Source organism: Hirundo rustica, chromosome Z, assembly GCF_015227805.2.
Source record: "Hirundo rustica isolate bHirRus1 chromosome Z, bHirRus1.pri.v3, whole genome shotgun sequence".
In the NCBI taxonomy this organism is placed as follows: Eukaryota; Metazoa; Chordata; class Aves; order Passeriformes; family Hirundinidae; genus Hirundo; species Hirundo rustica.
The window spans coordinates 41,541,927-41,560,055 of record NC_053488.1 but is presented as its reverse complement, the minus strand read 5'-3'; positions in this window follow the sequence as shown (position 1 = coordinate 41,560,055).

Sequence of the window (18,129 nt, the reverse complement as noted above, 5' to 3'; positions counted from 1 at the left end):
CTTAATCTATTCAATAGAAGAAATCCAGGTGGCCTTCTCTATCTCTCTGATATGGCCATGACATATCAGCCATGACAGCAGCTGACACAAACATAAAGTCATAAACATTAGATGGATTGTAACTTCTCTCTAAAGGAAAAGGTTCACAGCCACTCTGGGATCTTTGGGGCCCTGGGAAAAATCCTTCCAGCTGTGGTTTGTCTCTCAAGCTAGCCGAGGCAAAAATGGAGCCAGGAGGCTCCGAGAGAGAGAGAGACACCGCAGGTGACACCCAAGCGTGGTGCCCGAAGCCACAAGGGACTCGCAGGAGAAGGCTGGAAGAACCACGCATGGAGCACGTCGCCAAGGAATCTCAGGCAGGCATGTGAGTCCAAAAATGTGGCCTATCCACACAGAGACAGACCTGTCAGGCTTGGCATTCGCTGTGGCATCCCCAAAATAACAGACTCCACAGAGAGAGGCTGTAAATTTCCTTTGGACTTAAAAAACCCACTGGATTTCTGTGAAGAAGCCCCCTCAAATGGCAGGCTGCTCCCAGAGAAGGCGACCACATGTTCATGGACAGCTGACCCTGGGAACCGAAACTGGAAGCCCTTTTGCCCCAAAAGGGTCAGTTTCAGGCAAAGGTGTATGACTGGGACGGTTTTTCGTCTCCATGCTGGAGTTTGGTAAGTATTCCCAACTCGGGAATCTTAGGAAAAAATCTTTCAGAGGTTTCAAACCTCAGGGAGTAGTTTTTCCTTTGAGGGAAGGTTCTCGCCTTCAGGGCAAACCTTCAGGGTGCTTTTAAAAGCAAATTGGTTTAGGCTGCGTGGACCCAGGGTGGCAAAAGTAACAGTTTTGTCCACCTGTTTTTTGGTTTGTTTTTTTTTCTCTCCAGCGAGGTTTCTTTGGGTTTTTTTCTTTCAGTTTCCCAGTTGCAGTTAAAGAGGACACAGAAACTTAAAATCTGAGGCAAAAATGAGTGCTAGGCTGTCTGTGTCCCAGAAACGGGTATTTTACAAAATTTTAAGTGCCTTGGATGTTGGTGGGACCCATTGTTCAAAGAAATAGTTGAAAAAATTTATTCGCTGGTTGTTTTCTCACTTTCCCCATGTATCCTTAGAACAAATAAGCTTCCCAGAATTTTGGGAGGCTGTTGCAAAGAAATTGTCTGAATCAGGTAGCTCAAAGGACACAGAAACGGCAATTTTTGCTCACTGGAGCTTGCAAAATGGGCTTGCATTGCAAAAGCAAAATGAAGTGAAAAAACAGCCAGTTCCTAGTGAATTTTCCCCAGTTCCCTCAGTTTCTCCCTCTCCTGACCCCAAAATCCCTTCCTCAAGCTCGGGCATCCTGAAAAAATCAGCCCACCAGACAGGGCAGAGAAGCTGCAGCTCCCCTGACTTTCCCCAAAATCCAGAGTCCCCCTGCTCAAGTAATCCTGGCCAGATTGCTTGAGAAACCCCTAAACTTTCCCCAAACCTCCCTTTTTCCCCAGTTTGTAAATCCCATGTTTGGTTTACTTTTGCAGACAGTTCATGTGCTCAAAATCCCCATTTTAGTGATCCCCAAGCTAGTTTCTGTTCTGGGGGGGTCACAAGATGGCAGAGACTATGCTGGATTTTTTTTCTTTTGTTCCCCAAAATGGCAGAAGCCATGAAGAGAGTCTTCCTTTGACTAACCCTCCTTCTTCCCATAATCTCTTTGGTAACTGGAGAAACCCATTCCTCTCCCCAGACTCCTCCTTCCCTTCAGTGCCGCCCCCAGTACTGCCCTCTCCTCTGACTCCACCCCCTACCCTCAAACCTCTACCCTCTAACCCCTCCCCTAGGGAGTCAAGCCTCCAGCCCTCCCTGCTCCTGGTTCCCATTGTTTCCCCACCCACAATCCCAGTTCCCATGACCCGGAGGGGGTTGGGGGAGCTGGGAACCTGGAAGCAGGAACCGATCCCAGCTTTTCTGCTACCCTCTCACATAGCGATGGTCAAAAAGAGGGGGTGTTGTTCACAGCAACTGGGACCCCTTCTCCCAGCAAGCGATTTGGGATTTATGCAAAGCTCAGATTGATTTTGGATATAAAAGTGAATACTTTCACAACCTTTTAAGAGCAAATTTAGCAGGGAATCCTATTGTTCTCTTTGACATCCGGCAGCTTTTCTCGTCCCTCCTTTTGTCCACACAGTTTAGGCTTTGGGAATCAACATGGAAAAAAAATTTAAGATATTTACTCCCGGAGCTTTGGCAAAATCCTGAAACAGCTGTTGATAATAATAATTTTCCAATTCGATTAGAACATCTCTGTGGTGATGGTGAATGGGTCTCAGCCCTCAAGCAGGCTCAGGAAATTCCTTTAGCTGTTTTAGAGCCCATTAAAGATGCTGCTTCCAAAACATTCTTTTCAAACCAGCCCGACGGGTCCTTCCAACCTTACAGTAAATAAAGCAGCTTCCATCAGAACCTTTTGTAACATTTGTGGAGCGATTAACCTGAGCTATCGAGTTACAGGTTAAGAAAGAAGGAGCCCAAGAACAAGTCCTAGAGGAAATGGCACTGACCAATGCAAATGAATATTGCAAGGCAGCCATCCTCAGCCTGCCCTTGGAACCGGCTCCAGCCTTAGATGACATGCTCCAGGTGTGTGCCAGGAAGATTCCCTTCATAACAGCTCATCAAAGCCACAGTTCCAGAGTCAAGCCACCACAAAGAGCCGCTGCTGCAGACACTGTGCCTCCTGTGCCTATGCCATGACCACTGCCCAAGAGAAGAACTTATCTCCTGTGTGATCAGGCTGGACATTGGGCATCTCAATGCCCTTTAAAGAGACAGTTTCTGGACTTTCGGGACAATGGGGGTGGGGGGTCTTGAGGGCCCAAAGGGGATTCTTCAAAAAACTAAAGGATGAGCGCCGCTTGCCCAGCGTGCTGACATAAATGGGGCAAGTCCGAAGGGAGAGGGGGAGAAAAAAAAAGCCTTTTAGGCTGCAGCTGACAGGGTCCTTGCACCTAAGTGACACAGACTGGCATTTAGGTTCATTGGATCTACAGGTGCCAGGCTCCTAGCAACATGTTGGCAGTAAGTATGTCAACCTTGGAGACACCAAATACACACCAAGAGAGATCGAGATCCTTCTGGGTCTCGTCTCATCAAACCCTAAACAACTAGTTCTCTGGCTGTGCTGTGTCCGCCCACCTTTGTTTCTGCCTAAGGGGCAGATAACAGCTCAGGCAATTCCAGCACCTGACCCATTCCCTGAAAAAGACATCACAAGGGACAAAAACCCTGAGGTTTGCCCCACACGAGTTATTGGGAAGGACAAATTCATAATATGGTGTGACTTCCATCACATTGGGGAAATCATAAACATCAAGGGCATTTTGGACACAGGCGCAGATATAACGATTGTACCAGAAAGGATGTGGCCATAACATTGGGAACTGCAGAATGTGGCAGGGCATGTGCAAGGTGTAGGGGGAATGAAACTGGCAAAACAGTCAAAGATTGTTGTGCAAATTAAGGGGCCAAATGGACAATTGGCTACACTATGTCCATTTGTTTTGGATTATTCGGAGCCCTTGTCGGGGAGAGACCTGATGGCCCAGTGGGGGGTCACGATTGGCATTCCAGATGCCCCCCCTGGTTTTTCAGGCTGTGGCCACTGAAGAGTGCCCTACCCAGAAACTCAATTGGAAAACTGATTCACCAGTCTGGGTAGAGCAGTGGCCACTCAGTAAAGAAAAACTGAAGGCGCTCCAGGAGCTAGTGGATGAACAGCTAGCTAAAGGCCACATTGTAGAAACCACGTCTCCGTGGAATTCCCCAGTCATCGTTATCAAAAAGGCAAACAAAGGCAAGTGGTGGCTCCTCCACGATCTCCGTCAAATTAATAATGTCATTGAGGACATGGGTTCTCTCCAACCAGGGACGCCATCCCCAACGATGCTCCCTCAAAATTGGAATTTGGCAATTATTGATATCAAAGGTTGTTTATTCCAGATTCCTCTGCACCCTGACAATGCCCCACGTTTCACCTTCTTGGTCTCCACCATCAATCGAGAAGCCCTGAGGAAAAGACAGCACTGGAAATTCCTTCCCCAGGGGATGAAGGACTCACCATCTATTTGTCAGTGGTACCTCTCTTCCCTGCTGTCCCCAGTGCACGCAGCTGTAGGAGAAGCCATCATCCTGCACTACACGGATGATGTGCTCGTGTGTGCCCCCATTGATGACTTACTGTCCCACGTGCTTGACCTGACAATCGATTCTTTGGTTGCTGCAGGATTCGAGCTTCAGGAGGAAAAGATTCAAAGGATGCCGCCTTGGAAGTACCTGGGTCTGGAGATTGGTAAGAGGACCATTGTGCCACAAAAATTGGTTGTCAAAAATAACATCAGGACCTTAGCAGATGTCCAGCAGCTGTGTGGGTCCTTAAATTGGGTAAGACCTTGGCTAGGTCTGACCACTGAGGACCTAGACCCCCTCTTTAATCTTTGAAAAGGGGGAGAGGAGCTAAGTTCTCCTAGGACCCTCACCCAAGAGGCAAGAGCAGCCCTAGAAAAGGTGCAGGACTGTATGGCCACCAGACAGGCCAACAGGTGCAAATCAGACTTGCCATTCAAATTCATCATTTTAGGCAAACTGCCACACCTCCATGTGGTGAACTTTCAGTGGGAAAAAGTGGAAGAATTAAAAAAGGACAAAGACTGTAGGGATCTACTCTTAATCATAGAGTGGGTTTTCCTCAGTCACCACCGGTCCAGAAGAATGACCAGGCCACAGGAACTGGTAGCAGAATTGATCCGGAAAGCCAGGACCCGGATCAGGGAGTTGGCAGGATGTGATTTTGAGTGCATTCACATCCCAATTGAGATAAACTCGGGCCAAATCACAAAAGCAATGTTGGAGCACCTGATTCATGAAAATGAAGCTTTGCAGTTTGCTCTGGATAGCTACACAGGTCAAATTTCAATTCATCGGCCTGCTCACAAATTATTTAGAGAACAAATTCAGTTCAAATTGTCATTAAAAATTGTTCAGAGCAGGAGGCCCTTAAAGGCTCTAACTGTTTTTACTGATGCATCTGGAGCATCCCACAAGTCAGTGATAACTTGGAAAAATCCTCCAACTCAGCAGTGGGAAAAAGATATTGCTGAGGTGGAAGGATCACCTCAGGTAGCTGCGTTGGCTGCAGTTGTTACAGCTTTTGAAAAGTTTCCTGAACCATTCAATTTGATCACAGATTTGGCCTATGTAGCAGGTGTAGTATCCAGAGCTGAACTGAGTGAGGTCTCCAACACTGCACTTTTCAACTTGCTTTCAAAAGTAGTAAATCTGATCTCCCACCGAGAGCAGCAATTTTATGTGATGCACATCAGATCACACACTGATTTACCAGGGTTCATAGCCGAGGGCAGCAGAAGGGCTGATGCTCTTGCTGCACCTGTGGACATGGCCCCACTCCCAGACATCTTTGGACAAGCCAAAATCAGCCATCAGCTTTTTCACCAGAATGCACCAGGCCCAGTCCACCAGTTCCACCTAACTCAGGAACAGGCTCGGTCAATTGTGTCAATGTGTCCCTTGTGCCCCAATATGCACTCCCAGCCCTGAGTGCAGGAGCAAACCCCAGGGGATTGAAGAGCTGTGAGGTATGGCAGATGGATGTGACACACATCGTGTCCTTTGGTAGGCAAAGGTATGTCCATGTATCTGTAGACACCTTTTCTGGAGCTGTCTGTGCCTCTGCCCACACAGGGGAGAAGTCTAGTGATGCCATGAAACATCTAATACAGGCTTTCTCCTTCCTGGGCATCCCCAAATCAATAAAAACTGATAATGGACCCACGTACACATCCAAGGAGTTCAGAAGCTTCCTGCAGCAATGGGGAGTAGAGCACAAAACAGGCATCCCCTACTCCCCAACAGGTCAGGCCATCGTGGAAAGGACCCACCAAAACCTCAAAAGGGTCCTCAGCCAACAACATCAGTCTCTAAAATTAGAAACACCCCAAATCCAGTTGTCCAAAGCCTTGTTCACTCTGAACTTTTTAAATTGCACGTTTGAAAATCTTAACCCACCAATTGTGCTCCATTTCAGAGAGAACTGCCAACTGCAGATGAAAGCAAAGCCAACAGTAATGGTAAAGGATCCAGCAACCAGGAAACAGAGGGACCTCATGATCTGATCACCTGGGGTCGTGGGTATGCCTGCATGTCCACTCCCTCAGGTCCCAAGTGGGTGCCAGCCAAGTGGGTGAAACCTTTCATCCCTAAAAGTGCAAAGCCACCTGCAGAAGCCCCACAAGTGGCCAGTGCTGCCTGGAGAAGGAGAAAGCACCGAACCCTCTCCCTCTAATTATCCTTTTTCCCTTAACAATGTTTTTCTGAACAGTTTTTTTGCACTGGGTATAATTTTTTATTTTTCAGCTTTAAAGGTACTCAAGGTCCAAACTCTGAGCATCTGCCACGGACTGAGCCTTCTTCCTTCTCAATTTGATAAGGGGGAGATGTTGTTGTGCATTATTTGGGTTTATATTGTATTTAATTTTTATATTGGGTTTTGTAATGGTTTCTTCTGTACCCCCCTGTTCCCCTGGAAAATGTATCATCCCAAAATTTGTCCCTGCTCCTTTTCCCCGTCCATTCTCCCACACTAGAATGTAATCCAACTCTGTTCCACTCCCACCTTATCCCTGATTGGGTAGTGGCTTGTCCCCGGATTTAGCCTCTTCCCCCAGATAAAAGCCAAGAAACCACATGGAGGTGCGTATTGACTTGGGGACAGGGACAGGGACTGGGCTACGTACCCTGCAGGGGCAGCACCACAAACTGAATAAAGCCTCGATTCCCCCCGCCCCGAATCAAGTGCAGACTCTTTCCTTTTGCCATTGACTGGGGTCCTGCTCTCTCTAAAGGAAAAATTTCACGGCCTCTCTGGGATCTTTGGGGCCCTGAGGAAAAAAATCCTTCCAACTGTGGTTTGTCTCTCAAGCTAGCCAAGGCAAAAACAGAGCCAGGGGGCTCTGAGAGAGAGAGAAACACCGCACATCTGTTCCAGGCTGACTGCCTTCCCAGGTTCAGGCTGTTCAGGCTGAAAGCAACAATAGGTGTAACAACCCTTTTGTGCTTATGGTAAATTTACTGTCTTACAGCCATGGACTTTGAACTTATGGATGTGGGGCACAAATCTTATGAGGGATGAAGGAGCTGAGTTTGTTTATGCTGGAGAAAGAGATGCTTAGGTGAGGCCTTATCACTTGCTACGCAACTACACAAAAGGAAGTTATAGTGAAGAGGATGCCAGTCTCTTCTCCAGATAAAAAGTGACAGGACAAGAACAAATAGCCTCAATTTGCACCAGTGGAGGTTTAGATTAGGTAAACATTTTTTTGTGAAAAGGGTAGTAGAGCATTGTAGCAGACTGTCCAGGGAAGCAGTGAAGTCTCTGGAAGTATTCAAAACACATGTGACTATGGCTTGAGGACATGGTTTAATGGTGGTAGTGTTAGGTTAACCATTGAACCTGATGATCTTAGAGGTATTTCCCAACATTAAGGATTCTAGGATTTTATTATTTCTGGTACTTCAATGGATCAAACTATAAAAACAAAAGCCACTTCCATAGAACATGAAAGTACTATTCACAGTGAAGTAAAGAACCTTCTCACAGTGACATTTAAGCTGTTACAATCCAAGAATTTATGTCAGGACGTGTGAGTATGATTGTCTATGTGTATAGATAGGCAGTGAATCAATTTTACATTTGCTTGGTCCAATGATTAACAAAATCACAGAACATAAATTTAAATGAAGTAAAGTAAAAGACTATTGACTTGTATAACATGAGATAAACTAAGATGCCATACCTCTAAAATTTTAAACATTTTTTTTAAAAACTTATTTCATAAAAATCTAAGTTTTGTGTGTTTATTTGTAACTCAACCGTCTGTAGTAAAAATGTTTTATTGTTTGTTGATGGAGAAAGTTTGCATATCATAAAAAAGTATTTCTATTAATAAAGCACAAGGTGATTTATAATTTGAAAAAGTCAAGTCTCTTATAAATTATTTTGTCCCAATATGAGAACTACAGAAGTAGTCAGCAGTTGATCTTACTTGCCCTCTCACATGTGAGAAAATAAAAATGCTGAATTTACATTAAGAATGGCAAAAGAAAAAACGCCCCAGTATATTTATAAATGGATGTAATTGGTTTTAATGTAATAACCAGGCAGAAACACCAATTTAATGTAGTGGTTTCACAGTCGCCAAATTCTGGCTGCCAAATTTAGAGTACTGGTCTTAGTGTTTATTCTCTTTCTGTGGGAGAAAGATTAGGAGAAAAGCAAAGAACACTCAAGCTTAAAAATGAAAAAATAGTTTTATTAACACACACTAAAAGAATGGAAATAGAAAACTGGGGAAGAACTAAAACAATACAGATTGAAACTCCAAAACCACTCTTCCCTCCCCTTACAAACTGTTAACTTTCCTATAAAACAATATAAAGAGACAAAACCTGGGATTTTCAGTCAGTTTTACCATTTGAAAATAATCTTTCATCAATTCTTTAGGAGAAGAGTCTCTCTCAGAGTCATGGATCTCACTGACAACCTAAAACAGTTCTCTTGTGGGTTTAACTGTCACAAAACAGTCACCCGCGGAAACCTGCTTTTGTGACCCCTCTCATTAGCAGGTCCCCAAGCTGCTTATGGGTCTTAGACTCTTGTATGCTGGGGTGTCACCCTTTAAAGATTAATAACTCCAAAGGCAAAGGATTCTTTATCTCAGGGACAGAGATATCTTCTCACTTCTTCACTGGCGCAGAGAACTTCTCATCTCTACCTCTGTTCAAGCTTATGGGATTAATATCACTTAGTCCAGCACAAACAACTTTGGTCCACACACAAATCTAAACAACCATCTCCCCAAATGCATATCTTTCCATGATTTAAAGGGATAGTCTACATATAAAATTCATTTCCATGCTCAATAAGGATAGAATGACAAACTTCTCAACCCCCTGTCCCAACAGTCTTTTCACTCTCACTCCACTGACTTAATACGGTTTCTTCTCTATGTTCACTCTGTTTCTTTTCTCTCTCAGGGAAGGGTTAAGTCTTGGAAGCTTCATGTTGCCAGGAAAGGGTTAAATCTGCCCAGGGTCTTTTTCTCTCTTGCTGGAGCTCATAGTGTTGAGATTTTCAAGGCTGCACTGTTGAGGGGAGGAAGAACTCACGCAGAAAGATCAGAGATCAGAGGACTCAGGCAGTCCAGAAGAAAAAAAATCTCTGGGCCCCAGTAAGCCTGAGCCCTGGCTGCCATACGGTGTTACCTTTCTCTCTCTGGCCAAAGGGGAGAGGGTTGACCTGCAGGAAATCAGGAGTTTTTATATGGGTACTTCCCAAAGTTGCAATTGACATTCTCAGTGGTCAAAACAGATGCCAATATCCCAACTAACTTTCTTACTTGTGTTACGACTTCCTCATGAGGGGAAAAGGAGGGGCAGGCAGATCCTCTGTGGTGATCAGTGACAGGACCCAATGGCATAGTTTGAAGTTGTATCTGGGGAGGTTTAAGCTGGATATTAGAAAAAAATTCTTCACCCAGTAGGTGGCTGGGCACAGGAACAGGCCCCTCAGTTCCTCACACCATCTTGGCAGAGATTGAGTTTGGACAGCACTCTGCCCAAAGATGCATGGTGTGATTCTTGGGGTTGTCCAATTAGGGCCAGGAGTTGAATGTGGGAACTTGTGGTTCCAGTCCAGTTCAGAATATTCTATGATTCTATCATGAAAAAATTTTAGAGCCTACAGAAAATAAGACATAGGACAAAACAAATGAACAAACAAACAAACAAACAAACAAACAAAAAACTAAACAAAACAAAACAAACAAACAAACAAAAAACAGTCCACAGGTTATGGATCAATGTGCCAAAAGATTTCTCCATATTTTATCATTTCTCCCACTTTCTCTTTATCATCATCATTCTTGGCTACATTTTGTGAATTTTTTTACAATTGTGACACTGACAGTTTTGTTAAAATGCCACAGATAACACTAATATAGAACTAGGACTGAAAACTTTGAAGAAAGATGTACTCTGCCAAATAAAGAATGGAAAAGAAAAGATGGATATGAAACAAAAAATATACAGAATCATAAATATCCAAGGGGCTGTAAAAACCTCTGGAGTTTTCAGAAATTCTCAAGCTTCTGAGTTTGAGTTTTAGGCTTTGGGTTTAGGCTTGTCATTTGTTTTATTTCCAGAAAACAAACAAACAAACAAACAAACAAAAAACAACAAAAAACAAAAACAAAAACAAAAAACCCCACACAAATCTTAAGGTAAAGTCACTGAAACTTATCTCACAAAGAAATCAATTCTCTGTTTACAGTAAGCACTTTAGCAATAATCATTGGGTTTGTGTGACTTTCATTTTTAATCAGCCTCCACCTAAGCATTCACTTGGCTACACTGCTTCCCATGTCTACAACTCAATAGACACCTTTACTCTTCTTTATATTTACAAATACCCATGAATACAATCTGTCCTTCAATAGGATTCAGCAAATTCCTCTTACCTTTTTTACATACATCATAAACCTACAAATGCATGATTGTTCTTACCTAAAAGTTCAAAAGTTTAGGTGTTTGAAATGAATAAATTTAGATTTAGAAAAAAAATCTCATTCATCCCTTCACTATCCTTCATCTTGACCATGGCAATTTCTTATTAACAGTTAATCCATCCTACTGATTCAGCTCGTAACTAGTTTGCTAAAATAATATTCATAGTCCTTACCATGTCTAATTTTTTTGCTTGAAATTCTCAGGCATTTATCAAGTTGTATGACTCGGCCTACAGCTGCTGTAGCCTAGTGTTTTCCCAGTAATGTCAATAGATAAAATTGAATATATCATTGCAAATAATCTTGTACTTGGTCATGTTGCCTCTCTTTTTACCTATCTCCACCTCTCCACTTCTGGCAACATTTACGTTTTCACCTGCCTCACAATATTGTCACCTCATACTAATAATTTTTTTATAAAATCTGATCCCCTTTTATTCTCAGAACCCTCCTGTTGATATTTTAATTTTCTTGAAAATTCATACCACATGAAAACTCCTGAATGAAACAGGAAGTTCCATCTTAGCGGATGGGTGACACAGCATTGGAACAGATGGCCCAGTGAGATTCTGGAGTCTCCTCTGTAATACCCAAAAGCCATCTGAACACAGCCTGTGCAATCTGGTCTGGTGAACCTCCTATGTTGAGGGCCTGGACTATGTGATCTTCAGAGGAATCTTCCAATGCAGACATCCTGTGATTCTATGAAAAGATATAAAAAGGGAAGAAAGAAAAGTAAGATTCAGAAATATTATGGAACATTAACTCCTGGAAGAGCTGAAGAATTAGTACAAAGAAAGGCCGAAAGTTTGTTCTCAGAGTGAGAAAACTGCATGTGCTCATTAGATAAAAGAACTTCTGCAGTCAGGAAGTACCTATGGAGAAAGTAATGACTGATGCATCCGTAAATGAGAAAGGAAAAACTTACAAACTGAGAAGGGTGCAGAAAAGAAATCCTATTAAACAGCAAGTTATATCAAAATTAATAGAACCAACAACTAGATTGTAATGCTTTATAAATTATGTGGCATTGAATAATGATAGAAGAGAGATGGATAGATGACAGATTCTTGTCATTCAGCACATTCACCTTACAATTTTACGTTAATAAGAACTCTAGTTAGAATTACACCAAAGATTAGTATGGCTGAAATTTCATTTGACATGTACTTTCACTTTTTGGAAAGTTACCTACTAGCAACTGCTGTCTAGAAAAGATTTTCTAGGTAGCTGCTAAATGTTATGCCAACAGTTATATGCAATACCTCAATTACAGAGGATATCATAGAATAATGATATTACAAAATCAGTTTTAATGATTTAAATCCAAAACATTCATGTGTGCATTGCTAATCAGTACCAATTTGATGCTGAAAATTAAATTATTCTTTCGTAGATGAATTGAAAAATTAGGAAAGGTCTCATCCTTGGTCATTTGGAAGATGAAAAATATTTACTATAGTAAAGGAAAAATAAAGAAAAAAGCAAAAACAAAATGGAAAGCAAAATATCTTTGTTTATAGTTCAATAGCTTGCCAATGAAAACCTGATTCTTTGTCAAGAAAAGTTGCAAGTAATAACTTCTGGGTAATTCTGAAGGTTTTTAACACCCATGATTTAAGGTACTTTATTTGAAATTTTAGGTCTTCTCCCCTGTCCTCCTCCCCCCAAATTGTGCCAGGCTCTGTCTTTTCTTCTGATGTAAGATAAACTTATTCATCATGTAATTCCATAATTATCTTTCCCATTTATTCTATCTTACAACTGGACAATATTATCATAAAATCTCAACCTTTTTCTTCTCTGGAGAATGGCTTTTGGTGCTTTAGTGAAGGTCAAATATTCACTTTTTGTTTTTTGAGGAGCGAAGCAAAGGAGCAATGTTTGATCACAGAGGAGAATTGTTTGGTTCTTATATTTGCACAAATAGATACAAGGCACATAATTAGACTTCAAGCTTTTAATGTATCCAGTGTTTCTATATTTAATTGTCTCAGTGTCCCACAACAATTCTACAAACTAAAGGAGCTCTCCCTTCAAATCAATTCTCTGGCCATTTAGGTATTATCTTATAGACTGCCACTGCAGAGTAGAGTAAGACAAGGAATCTGACTCCTAATTTCCTATTTTTAATAGGAATTCAGCAATTCTTTCACTTCAAATCAAGGATCCTATCTAGAAATATAAGATTTTTCATTTAAAGGTTTGGCTCGCTGTCTCTTGAGTTGTAATAGAATTTTTTTAATTGGATAATGGCGATATATATTGGTAAGGTGGTGGGGTTTGGGGGGGGTTTTTTGGTGGTTTTTGGGGGTTTTTTTGTTTGTTTGTTTGGTTTTTTTTAAGTTAATTTGCAGTTACACAAAACAAAGCAAAAGTTTTAAGCTTATCTCAGTGTTTTGCTTAATTTCCTTTCTGCATGCTGTCAAAGAGCAGTGTATGTGGCAGGTCTACATGTCAGTAATATTGTACAAAATGCTCCAGCAGATACAAGACAAGTACTGAGAAACGAGTACCTGTGGAGCTACCTAGTACTTTTAAATTAATAAATAACTGGATTGTTTTGCACCAACTCCTTATGGTACCATCTGCCTTTGCAGGGTTACAGGCACTCAAAGTTCTTACTGTTTTACTATTACAAATAAGAATTCTTTCATATTTTAGAGTTTTAAGCAACATAGAAAACTAGAAATATTATGAGAAACAGTTGGATATTATAGTGATTTTTATACATTATTCCTCAGCGATAATTTCTCCTCAGATCCTCTAACTTCCCTTGGCAGGAAACATTCCTGTTAAATGTTATTTAACAACCATAAAAATACAAAAAAAAAAAAAAAATTAATGAATTTTACACATAAAAGTGTGAAACATAGGTGTGGAGTGCTGTTTTGAGGAGGCTGAAATCTGATGTCCTCCCTTGATCTAAACCCTAAGACTCTTCCCCTAGAATACCCAATAAACCCCATGACCCTGCCCCTTCTCGCTCTCTTTGTCTTCACCCCTCTTTGTCCTCACCCCCTCCCTGGCCTGGGGCAGGGGGGAATAAACAGATTCTCAAGCTTGACAACCAAGACTTGTCTTGTTTGTTTCCCTGCCTGTGGTTGTAACTTCCCTGGACATGATGGTCACTGTTGCCACACAACACAACACATAGACACATTTATTTCTGTAATTCATTCATATATATATATAATTAATATATATATATATAATTCATATATATATATATATATATATATATAAAAAAATTCATTCATATATATATATATATGAATATATATATATATATATATATATATATATAAAATATATAAAAAATAAATCCATGTGTGAGTATAAAAATATGCATATATAAGCATAGGTCTGCCAGAAATATCAATTTCAACCACGTGTAATGAAGATGACTAATATGTGCTTCATTTCATATGGTTTGCATTTCCCTAATCAGTCTTAATACATACTGTATGAAAGGCATATTTCACACATGGATATCCATTGTCTTGAAAATCTATAATTTTTTCAAAATCTCAATCAAGAAAATCAGTTTTCAGGTAAATTTGTCAAATATCGCACATTGAAATTTGAAGCAGAGTAGCTGAGGTAATAGGAAAGCAGGAAGTGAGAGTTGAAGACATGGGGAAAAGAGACTAAGCTAAAGAAAGTAAATTAGTGATAATTGCAGGTAGGAAGGCTTTTGCACAGAAAGGGCTAAGTTGCACATTTTGTATTATTATTTAGATATCTATGTGCTTAATGCTAGTTAGTTGAAAATGCCTTTAGAAATATTTCACATACTTTTCAGTATTAAAATATGTCTGAATTGTTTTTGCCTTGCCTACAATAAAATTCAGGATGCCAAAATACGGAAGTATTTACAATCCATTGAAATTAGTCATTGGTGTTTTCTCAGGGTAAATGCATGACTATGTGTACAGATCTTTTTCCAGATAACCTATGTACCTGAGGACAAGACTTATGATTGTCTGCATACTACAAACTTCCCACTAATGCTTTCTATAGTAATAGTAACAATAATAATTATTGTATTTTAAACCCAGAGAAATAGAACCTTCATCTTTGTTGTATTTTTTTTTTTTCCTATCAATACATTCTCTAAAACTAAAAATATACAGTGAGCATAAATTTTCTCAGAGCATAGACACCTGTAAAATTATACGGTAGCATGAGAGAATGCTCTAGAGAATAACCAAACCAAACTTTTATATTATAAACACAACTCCAAAATGGATAAGTTCGTGGCAAAAGCAGAATAAAACTATACCAATATTCCTTAAATAAAACACAATAGGTCTTGAAGAGATCTATGCATCTTATTTTTCTCATTAGAGTGACCTGTCCCCTGACCTGTGACTCTTTTTCATTCTGAATATAATGAGGAAGTCTTAACTCATGAAAATAAAATATTCTTTAAGCCCCAAGGTACTATGTATTTGTTTATTATTTGGAACATTTCTGGATTTTTTCCTTTCAAATCTGCTTGAAAGAAACAAAAAGTACTCCTTTCAGCTGAAAAACAGTAAAAACAATTCAGCAATGCATAGTACGTGTCACTTCATTTTTGCTGAACATTCAGTAAACTAAATTTCAAAAATATTATGTGAAAAGTCTCTTTACTCTTTCCCTCCCTTGCATTTTTTAATTTTTTTAGATAAGACTTTTCAAAAATAATAACAATAAAAAGTCAATATCTCAATCAATCTCTCTCTAAAATGTGTCTAAAACTCAGATTTACTTCGTTTATTGGTAGTGGTCTCTGGTTGTTTCATGAAACAGTCAATGGTAGTGCTCAGAAAGCATGAAAGATATTGCTCAGACAGGAAAATTTTTAGGATGTATGAGTCGAAAAAATAAGAACAACAAAGCAGCTTTGTTCTTTTTCAGCTGAATTCACATTCACGCTGCACAAAGCATGTGTTTTTAGCCATGCCAGCCATGGCTGTCATGTACCAGTCAGACCACCTACATATTATGTTTATTTTTATGACTGCCAGCCTGACCTTTCCATATGGCCTGATATCAGTCACTTCAAAGGGCTTAAAAAGTTGTGGCAATAGTCAAAGATCAAGTTGAATCTACTCACATACCTGTTATCTTCATTCTTCACTCCAGTGTTGTTGGAGAACCACTTCACAGTGAGAAGATTTATGGCAATAATGTCTTCTCTAAGCACAGAAGCCTTTGCCTTTCTAATATAATATGTTGGTCAGCATGTAAAACAGATATTTTTAGCAAGCTGCTAGTTTAATTAGAAATCACATGTTCCAGAATTTCTTGTAGTCTGTTCCAACACACTAAACATAGCAAATGCATCAAGGATCTGTCCTATTATGCAAGTGGTGTCTGTACATACCTATGTATCCAATGTAACTGCATGAATGTGCAATTAGTCTATTTAATTATTTATGGCTATTGCACTGTTGCTCTTTGACAGCTTTACATGAATGCAATGAGTTCTTTACAACTGGTCATGGTCAGTTGCCACCTTAGAATTCCCAAACATTTAGTAGTTAGATAAACTGGTTTAGAACTGGAAATACTGGCCAGTTATAGAAGAATTAAAAAAAAAAAAAAAAAAAAAATAAATTGTAGACTGTAAGTCCAAGGATGTAAAAACCATCAGAAAATTTCTTAGAATAATAAGAAACAGCCCACATGCTGTTATCAAAACTTTATCTGGCCTTACTAATCGTTCATGTTTTACTAACAGATGTATGCTTACCTATTACTCTATCTGTAATGTTGGCTTTCAAAACAGTATCAACATTTCATGCAGTACATTGTAACAGAGAAAATATGTGAAACTTTTTAGAGAAAGAAGTGGAACCAAAAGATATGTTTAGTTGTTACTCTATTTGAAAGGCTCCTATTACCATCTCACTGAAACCCCTTTTATATGTATGGTAGATAAAGAATAACACAGGTACTCTACAAAATGATCATTAGCTATTACAGAAATGCTTTAACCAGTCTTCTGCTGCCACAGCCATCTCTCTGACACATATAAAATACAGAAGAGAACAAGGAATATTCTATATTCGTAGGAAAACATTTTTGTAGTCAGTTTATTCAGTTGAACGATAGTTGAACAACCTGGACAAATGTCAAGGGCTAAAGAACAGTCTTTGTGCATGAATCTTTCTTCCCGTTTTTTTGTTCTGTTTTGTTTTGGTTTTTTTTTTTTTTTTTTTCATTCAAACTGCAGACTGAATACTGCAACACTGAATTGAAAAGTCTATAGTTCATTTCACCTGCAATCAATTAACTTAAAGATTTTAAATATGAGCCCAAGAAGCCAGAATTTCTCTATTAGGATGAAATCTAGACCTGGAAATGAGTTTTCAGGTACAGCAGACTCAGCATCATGGAGTTTGAAACAGAGAAAAGCTGAGAAGTTTGAAGTAAATTGATCAAAATGGTGAAATGAAGAATCCAATATTTTAAGAGCTCAAATAAATCTATGTGTACCTGTATCTGACCCAGATGACAAGTTTATTCCTGAACCATCAAATTAATTGCATCCAAATTATAGTTAAAGTCACACTGGTTTCTAGCTTGTCAGAAACAGCATATCCTACATCTAAATTAAGTCCTTCCACATAAGAGATTAGGAAAAAAAATGCTTCTGTGAAATAATCCATGGTGATAAAATCTTTAATTTTGCTTGAACTCAAGTATTACTAGACTATCAAAAAGTTCTACAGCAAATTTTATTAATTTACCTCAGTATCTGAAAAAAATGTATTCTGTATATTTATGATTTGAACCTTCTAAAAATGTGTGAAGAAATGAAAACTAATTGAAAATTGAATTTTTGACCCTGATATATATTTTCCAGTAGAGACTACAATGCATAGAGAGTGGGCCATTTTTTCTTTAAAAATCAGTGTTTATCCATTTTCATGACAAGTGACTCAGAATTCAATAGATTGTATTCTTAATATTCAGTAAATATTAAGGAGAATATTTCACTTAACTAGTTTACTCATTCAACAAACCATGATGAAATAAGTATAGAATTTTAAAATGCTGTGTTTGTTAGGTTTTTTCCTGTGATGCAGTATATTGCCTTTGAATGTTTGTGATTTCAAAAACCAATCTATATGAATAAAAAATAGCGACAAGTATTGATACTTTATTTCCCCCATTGGCATAGTTAATCTAAATTTATCAACTCAGTTTCATTTATGAAACCTATTTCACCATGTGCTTGAGAAAGACCACAGTCCTGGCTCCAGAGTGAAATCAAAGAAAAGGATGGAAGGAAGGAAGGAAGGAAGATAGGTCTCCGTAGTGCTAGCCAATGTGACATCTGGGATGAAATACTTTTTTCCCATGATCATTAGCAGTGCTAATAAACAGCCGTGATAGTTCCAAAAGAAAGGAATTTCCAATAGAAGGTGGTCTGAAACATATGAATGCAATACAGGGGAAAAAAGGAATAGAGAGGGCAAAGGAAAAGAGAGTAATACAATTAAAATATAGAAAGTCCTTGG